Raw genomic sequence first — 9,518 nt, forward strand, 5'->3', positions numbered from 1 at the left:
CCTAGGTTCCACATCACTTCCCTGGTGTGCTTACCACCACTGGGGGTGCCCCAAGTTGTTTGAGAAATCCTAAAGTGGAAATGAATCCCTGGGAAACTAGAGAAAACTGTGAAAGCAATTCACTACTTAGAGATGCTGATAAAAGAATTAAAACTTGGATGGAGAGACTGAGCCTGCCTTCACCACCACAAGATCAGCATTGCTTGAGGAATCTACAGCTCCAACATAAAAGTACACCATTGGTGACATAAGGCCACGCTTGGAGGACTTCCAGAACTGTACCTCAGTGATTATTCTGTTAGATAAAGAGTCACAGCTCAGGATACTTTTGTATGCTATTGTTAATATCTCCCATCTCTTGACTATCCTCCCCCAAGCTATATTTGGGCAAGAAATTACAAGTAAAATGCTGGTGATTCTGTGTAACTGCCACAAACTCTGTAATCCTCTTCTCTCCATAAAAAAGCCCCTGGCCACTCAACCTACTTCAGGCCTATATAAGCCTATCAAACCCGGCCGAGAGCAGTGTGGCATAGAGAGGTCTTGTGCAAAGCTAGATCAATATTCTTAAGATTAGAGATGAAACATCTGGCACAATCCAGACGATGGGCCGGTGAAAGATAGTAAATGATGGATGAAAAAATGATAAGCTAGCAAGGCGCAAGTAAGAAGGGACAAAAAAACAAAATCCAAAGTAAGAATATTCCTGTGAGGCCCCTGCCTTTTAAATTTTGAATCATGGGAATATATTATCTATTCAAAAAAATTTAGTTTTTAATTCAAATTTTAAAACATTTCAAGTCTTCTGTTCCACTTCACGAAAGGCCAGATAATCTCCAAATCCCTTTAGCATAGCATTTGAGGCCTTTCTCATATGGCCTTACCTGCACGTCTCCCACATTCTTTCCCTCACCCTAGGCATTCTAGCTTCACTGGACTACCAATAGTTACCAACACCCTCTGTCAGAATTCTTGCCTTTCTCAGAATGTTCCCTCTGTCTAGAATGCATGACCAACAAATATTTATTGAGTACCTACTATATGACCAGTATTGTACAAGGTACTGAGAACACAGTAGGCAAGGAAAGAATTCAGCAATGCAGGGCCCTGGTCATGCATCACCCTCTTGGGAGACATTCCTTGATCTTTCTGAGGAAGAATGAGTTAGTCCCTCACCTGTCATTCCACAGCAATTTGTGAATACCTTGATTATAATCACCATATCCTATTCTAGGCAGTTGTTTCACATCTACATCCTCTAGACTATGAACTCCTCAAGGGCAGGGACCATATCGTCTTCATACGTAGAACCCAGTGACTAGCTTGGTATCTGGCATGTGGTAGGCCCTCACGAATCCCTGATGAATGAATTGATGGCCTCTGAATACTGAGATTCTTCTCCTGGACTGAACTTCTCTCAGTTACATGGAGCTAAATTTATCCCTCCAGAACATGGCCCCACCTGGGATTTGGGGGGAGGCAAGGGAGTGCTTAACAAGTTCCAGCTCTTCTTTGTAACTCCTTCTACCTACCAGCAGCAAGAAGGAGCTGTCTGATACTTAGCCGCAGAGAATTCCTCCCAAAGCACTTGCCTTCTATCCTTCCCAACCATTTCTAGTAACAGTATCTTCCTCCATGCCTCAGCTGATGCAGCAGTAAGGAAAAAGATTGAATGTGTTGAGCATTTTGCCAACTTATAAACTCTTCTGGCCCTAACTGGCTCACTTTTGTCTCTGGAGAGCAGAGTACCACTTAGCAAATAAATGCTAGAGTAAGCAGAGGGCAAGGGTACCACAACTTCAAAATTTGTGTGGGGTCAGCCTAACTGTCATCCTGCCCAGACAGACACACTCTGACCTGGATATATTTTGACAGACACCCCATGGATATACGGATGAGCAGGATTGTTGGCCTCAGCATTGAAATACAGGAATATATTCCACCTGGAATAATACCAGCTTCAAAATGGCCCCTCTTTAAATGGTAACAAATAGCTCCTTCAGGAAACCACTCAACAAAAATTTCAACTCCCTTTCACTCCTACAATTATAGTCACACATCTCAAAGGGCATTGCCCTGATGAACTGTGACTGGCCCGTGTCAGCTTTGTGGAGCCCTTATAGGAACACAGTGGATATTGCTTCTCTAGCCCACTGAGCAGGAAGAGGGAAGGAGAACTAATGGGACAACTGTTTGAAATTATACAAATTATTATTTGTCAATGATATCTGCCTTTGGGGAGTTTGCTTCCCTTTACCCCTTGCTAAATCTTGGCCTCAGTGTGCAAGTCAACATGACTAAAACACACCTGTGCCACTGTCTGGTCACAGAAATAGGCTCTCAGTGAGGGTACAATTTACTACTCCAGGGTTCAGTTATTTAAACATCTAAGCAAAATGAGATCCTTAGAAATTCTGAGGGTAAAAGGCCAGGATAGCTGTGGGATCAGCTGTGTTGAAGGAACTGAGGCATGGAGAACTAAGTGCTACCCTCCAGTTCATAAGATGAAATAGGAAAATTAATTAACATATGAATTTCTGGTCCTGTTACCACTTTATTTCTTGAATAGAATTGATCAAAATACTATCTAAGCTAAACTGAGTGGAGGCAGGCAAAAAGATTTACTTGATTCATGGAATTATAGCTTTCACACTGAAAGAGCCATTCATCAGACATCCACTCCAGTGTTCCTCTGATGCTTGGATCCACCCAAGAAAAATCTGGGCCCAGTATAACAGGAAGACAGGCATCTTGTTATAGACAACCATGAGACAGCTCTAGATACTCCATGTCTGCTTACAGACAATCTGCATATGCAAGGTCTGGATCAAGTATAAACAGACATTGAGGATCTAGTTATAGTGTAATGATAACACTCAGGAAACTCATATAGAAAGTCAACATCAGTCCATGGATGGTCTGAGTATGACTATGGACAGCTGAGACACAGGGAGTCAGAATACAGGTATAGATACTCAGAGTCTCACCAAGGACAGACACACACTGAAAGGCAGTCTGGGACCTACAGAAGAACAACCAAGATCCAGCACCAAAGGCATACAATTTAGCCATGGACAAACAAGAGACAGCTGTGGACACGCAGGATCTACTCACACACAATCATCATTTACTCAGTCTGAGTCCAGTATCAAGAGACAAGGAGGATCCAATTATAGCCAGTCCAGTGATACTGAAGGACAATCAGAAGACAGGGAAAGATGATCTTCCCCTTCTCATGATCAGTCTGAGTATGGCCATTGAGAGTCTGGATCTAGCACAAGAGGAAGAGACCACTCTAGCCATGGGGAACCTGGAGATAGGCCAGAGTCCTATCAAGGGTGGCCATTTATTCATAGGTAAGCTAGGTCTACCCATGGAGAACTAGGGTCCAACACAAGAGAAAGACATGGGTCTATTTATGGACAATCTGGGTCATCTCACAGGCAATCATCACCTTTATGGACTGGATCCAGAACAAGCAAACCTCAGGGATCCAGTACTGATCAGGCCAGTGATAATGAAGGACAATCAGAAGACTCAGAGATACAGTCAGAATAAACCCATGGATGGTCTAAGTCCAGTTTCAGAAACCAGTATGAATCCACTCACAGCCAGTCACTAGGCAAGTCTAGACATTCAGGGTCTCTGCACAGCCAGAGAGCTCAGTGGAAGGACAGGAATTTCGCCAGAGTCAGCTGAGGGACAGTGGAAGGTACAGACAAGATGAGGATGTTTACCAAAATGGCAGCTCTGAGACAACAAGTGGCAGTGAAAGCAAGCAAAAACATTTTTTTATACCAACACTCCACTCTATAAAGATAGCCACAAGCAAAGGAACCATAATCAAAGTGAGAACAACAGGAGAGAAACTAACTCAAAACTTAAGTGAAGACGTGAGAAGAAAAACATAAAGCACAGGAACTTACTGTGAAAACTTCTTTTTGAGGACAGTTATCTGTCTCTATCCTTTTCTCTAATAATGTAATTCTACCCCAATCTTTCCACGTACTGTGGAAATTTTCTTTTAAAAGATAAAATTTTAAAATTTTCTTTTAAAAGATAGTGTATACTTGCCCTCCTCAGCAGATGTCAGTGATATAAGTTTAAATTTTAATAGTATTATAGAAAAATTTTTGTGTGTGGGGTTCAGTTAAAGTTAAATATGAGCGCTCAAGTTTTGAAGTTTCTACCAAATTTGACGTTACACGCAACTCTTAGAGGAGATGTATTAGGTCTTACAGCATCATCAGATCACTGAGACTACAATACCCTTAAATTTATAGACAGAGCTTCCAAGTCTCTGGTTTCAGACTATCTAATTGTATAAAAATGTCAATAAAAATTTATGAACAATATGTCTTCCCTCTTTCCTGCTCCATTATCCTACTTTATAAATGGTAAGACTGGAAACCAATCCAAACAGGCAAAGAACTAAGGATGGAGCTTTGAAGAACAAAAACATTTAAGCATATCATGGAAGAGGAGCCCTCAAAAAAAGCCTGAAAGAGGATGTGAAAATCAGATTGTAAAGGGTTGAAGAGTAAATGGAAGATGAGGAAGTCAGAGACAGAGAATGCTCACTGCCCTTTCACGGAGTTAAGTCAGGAAGGGGTAGAAAGAGTTAGATGACAGGGATAAATTAGACCACACTAATTCACCATCACTCCCTCATCTCAAACCTTTTCTTTCTCTTTTATTGCTTTTCTTAGTGAGTATACCACCATACACACAGTCATCCAAGCCAGAAGCCTTGACTATGTCCATTCTTTCATCTCTCGCCTGACTGATTTTCCTTATTCTACCTCATTTCCCTATAGTCTATTATCAACATAGCAGTGAGTCAGATCCTGTCTCTCCTCTGCTCAAAACTCTACATAATAAAAAAGCCAACTATACGGGGCTGGCCCAGCGGCGTACTGGTTAAGTTCTCGCACTCCACTTTGGCGGCCCGGGGTTCACGGGTTCGGATCACAGGCACGGACCTACACACTGCTCATCATGCCATGCTGTGATGGCATCCTACATCCAAAATAGAGGAAGACTGACACAGATGTTAGCTCAGAAACAATCTTCCTCAAGCAAAAAGAGGAAGATTGGCAACAGATGTTAGCTCAGGACCAATCTATCTCATCAAAACAATAAATAAATAAGCCAACTATACAGTATGTTAAAAGTATGTAACAAATAGAGTGGTCAGGGTGGGCCTTATTGAGAAGGTGATATTTGAGCAAAGACTTGAAGGAGATAAAAGATAAAGCCAAATGGCTATCTGAGGAAAGAGCATGCCTGAAAAAAATTCCTAAGGAAGGAGCGTGCCTGGTTGTTCTGGAGAACAACAAGGAAGCAGCATGGCTGCAGCAGAGTCTAAGAGAAAAGGGAAAGTAGGAGGAGAGAAAGTCAGAGAGGAAACTGAGGCCCAATCGGTTGACACTCATCACAGTCACACTAAAGTCTCTCTCTCTCTCTTTCACACACACACACTCACACACACACACACTCTAAAAGACAAGGGTTCTGGATCTGACTGCCAATAACCAAAGTCTCCATGTCTCGGCTTTTCCCCTCCCATACCGAAACTCCGATGTCCCCTCTGATATCTGCCAAGCTGGCGGATCTTCTGTACCGCTTACTCCTACAACCCTTAGAGGGCGCCTGAGCAGCCAATCACTCCAATAACTCTTCCACATCTAGCCACTTTGATGGACCAGGCCTGCATGCCGAAAACCTCAGGTAGGCAGGAACTAAGGGATACAGGCTACGAATGGCCATGCCAAAAAGAGCATCAAACAGCAAGTTAAGGAGACGGAAACACATTAGAGAAAGATAATGACAGAATAAATAAGAGCACACGAGTAAGAAGGAGCTCTGAATTCCTAGCGTCTATGGCATTTTTGAGGTCTTGGAGGAGAAAAGGGAGAAGATTAAGAGGAGACAGAAAAAACTGAATAGGAAGACAAATACCAGAGCAGAGTATATTCCAGGGCCTGGGTCTGGAGCTGAAAGCTATACCACCTGCCTCCACACCCCGCAGAGAATGCATGCTAAGCTGTAAAGCATATGAGTCCATTTTTTATTTTTTAAGATAAGAGAAAAAATCACCCTTGAACCTGGGGAGAAGGATATGGAGGGAAATGCTTTTTGACCAGTTTTATATTGTAGCTAACTTCTTTTGACTCCACTTACCCCAAAATCACGACCATCAACATTCTGTGCTTGTTTTGTCCCTGTTTTTTTTACAAAGTCTCCAACTCATAGAGACTACAAAGAACAATCAGAAACTGCATGGAAGAGGGGAGAGAAAAGGAGAGAAAAGATGAGGAGAAAGACTGTGTAGAATTTCCCTAAGGCCCAGCAGACGGCGCTATAGGAACATTACTCCGCCTTCAGACATGGGCACAAGAGTGAGCACGCAGGAGTGGGAAGAAAATTCCACTGTTGATCCTCACCAGTTTTGTTTGTTGGTTGGTTGGGTTTCTTTTTTTAGGTCAAACACTCCATTCCTCAAGAACTGTTCCCCAACCCCTGCCTTTTCCAAGACATGAATAATCCTCCACTGCCTGGCTATTCCTAGGAAGAAGCAGATTTGAGTTTGAATCTTGTCTTCCCCACTTACCAGCTAAGTGACTCGAAACAAGTTACATGTTTTCTCTGAGCCTCAGTTCTCTCATCTGAAAAATGGAGGTAATAATACCTACATCATACCTGTCTTGTGAGGATTAATATAATGATGTACATAAGTGCACAGAGCACTGTGCTTGGCATAAACGGGAACATAATTTCCTTTCTTCTGCCAACACACGAAGGCACTGAAAACCTAGAACACGACACACTCCATGAGAAATCTCTTCTTCTGGACCTTGTCATCTCCAAGGGGAAAACCACTAACCAAACTGATGAGGGGGATCTTCGTGCCCACCCGAATGCTGTGGAGCACACACTCTACTAAAATCATGAATCTCAGTCTTGGAAAGGACTTTGTGATGATCTAGTCCAACTCTTACATTAGTAATTCTCAAAAGAAAGACAAGAGGACAAAATGCACATTCAATATGCCTCGTTTTCATGACACAAACCAAGAAATAAAGCTCAACAAAACTCTGGCTGGTGATATTGGAGGACACCCAGAAAATAAAGCACTGAAAGCATTAAAACTGCTTATGTGACACATGAAGTTCCTATAATACCCCTGGCAATAAGTTCAATTACTCTGCAAAGAGCTCACTGCATTTTCAGCCAATGCAGATATTAACTTCTTCCTTACATCAAGTCAAAATTTACCTCGCTTTTTTGAGCATCCAAAGGTCATGTGTTCTGTTCCTTTCCCAAATACCTCACACATGCCAACATTCACAAAAAGACACACACACTTTTCTCTCTCACAAGAATTAATGGTTCTGGGCCAACCCTGAACCAGCCAGCCCCAGTTAAGTTTGGCGCACTCTGCTTTGGCAGCCTGGTTTCAGTTCCCAGGCACAGACCTATACCACTTGTCTATCAGTGGCCATGCTTTGATGGGGGCTCACATACAAAATAGAGGAAGATGTGCAACAGATGTTAGCTCAGGGCGAATCTTCCTTAGCAAAATAGAAAAAAAAGAATTAGTGGTTCTGATGTCCCCCACTTTCCAGCACTTCTCTCCCCTCTGAGATTCTCCTCTCTGGCAAATCTTCCTGAGAAGCAAATACAGAAAAGGGGGAGGAAGTGGCAAACTACAGCTCACAGGCCATATCTACCTTGTCGCCAATTTTTGAATGGCCCACAAGATAAGACTGTTTTCTAGATATTTAAGTGGCTGAAAAAAAATTATTACATGTGAAATTATATGAAATTTAAAGGTCAGCGTCAATAAATTAGTTTTACTGAAACATAGCCATGCTCATTTGTTTACATATCATCTATGGCTGTTTTCATGTTACAAGAGCACAGCCGAGTAGTTGCAATAAAGACCATCTGGCCCACAAAGCCTATAATATTTACTATGTGGCCCTTTCCAGACAAAGGGCTGACCCCTAGTTTAGGAGAACACTGGCCCCAAGAGCATGTTTCACCTGAAATAGCTTCACCCACAACCCTCTCTTTTCTCTGTGGCAACAGCAGCTCCTGCAGGAAATTAGTCTTCACCCAACCAAGTCCACCTCCTCTGCATTCCCACAGGCTCAGCCACACCTTAAAAAGCTCATTCCTCTGACGAAGCATGATAACCTGGCCCAAATCAGGCATCCAGAGGAAACACAGCCACAGTATGGATACTGCCACTACAGCCCTCTGGGTAGCTCTCAGAAGAAAACACACAGCCTAATAATGGTTGAATTTGGAATTATGTGATTTATCATTTGCCAATAGTTGCTACCATTCCTCCCAAATCCTGATGATCATATTGCACAAGTTTGAAGTCTGTGTAACTTCACCCAGCTTCAGTGATACTGGTGTTAGACATTCAAAATGCACGGCATGTAGAGCAAGGTCCTTAGGGATAAGCAGAAAGTCACTTGTTGATTCTCAGTGCTAAGACTCAGTTTATATTCAAGTGAAATCATGTCCTCTGAGGTGAGGATGGCAAGAGAGAGGGCAGACCCTAGTCTTACCGTGAAAAAGCAGAACTTGGTCAGTGAAGAGCGCTGAGGTTATGACCTCTGCTCCTCTTTCAGTTCAATTTGACAAACATTTGTCGGGGACCTTTATGTGCCAAGCAATGTGCTGAGTGTCTAGATGACACAGGGATTAATAATGCCCATTCCTTATTCTCAAGGAGCTCAGACTCTAGAAGTGATATAGGCACACAGGCAAATATATATCTGTATGTGTATGTGTATGAAAGAATATACACAAAATAATTAACAGGAGCTATTTCTGGGTAGTAGCATTACAGGTATTTTCATTTTCTTTGCTTATCTATATTTTCTAATTTTTTATATTAAACATTATATAGTAAGGCAATTTTCAAAAATTATAATATAGTATGATTGATATTACAATAAAATTATGAATAAGGTACATAATTATAACTCTGTCTAGAGTAATTCAAGAAAGATTTCCTAGTGGATGTCTAAGGTGGATTTTGAAGAATGAATAGGAGTTAACTAGGCAGATAATGAGGAAAGATATTCCAAGAAAAAATACGAAGTAGTATGGTATATTCAGAAAGGTTTAAGTCGTTAATTACAGGTGGAGCTTAAAGACGAATAGAGAGAGAGGAGATGGGGCTGGAGGGAAGCCACTGGATACCATGGTAAAGAGCATGGATTTCTTCCCAAGGTTGTATAGTGGTTGAAGTGAAAGCTACATTGATGAATGGCCGCTAAGGTCTGGTAAATAGAGTTAGGTAAAGAGACAACAGGGCCTCTGCAGCCATGATCCATTCCAAGAGGTAGTAATAATCATGGGTGACACTTTGGCTGGATAAGGAAAATTGGCTAACAAGGAAGAGTTTGACTAGGTCATCTTTAAGGTTCCTTTTAAAAATCACATTCCATAATTCTTTGACATTTGGTCCCTAATGTCCCTGCACACACTTCATT

The 9,518-nt window shown here is 41.9% G+C and overlaps 1 long non-coding RNA gene across 2 annotated transcripts in view; it reads right to left on the reverse strand.

The window, feature by feature from the left end:
* The window catches only part of LOC139081422 (uncharacterized), a 178,831-nt gene that overhangs the window by 143,308 nt on the left and 26,005 nt on the right, over nt 1-9,518 (reverse strand). The gene's annotated exons all lie outside the window — the stretch shown is intronic.

The sequence above is a fragment of the Equus przewalskii genome, unplaced genomic scaffold (assembly GCF_037783145.1).
Source record: "Equus przewalskii isolate Varuska unplaced genomic scaffold, EquPr2 ChrUn-10, whole genome shotgun sequence".
Taxonomy (NCBI): Eukaryota; Metazoa; Chordata; class Mammalia; order Perissodactyla; family Equidae; genus Equus; species Equus przewalskii.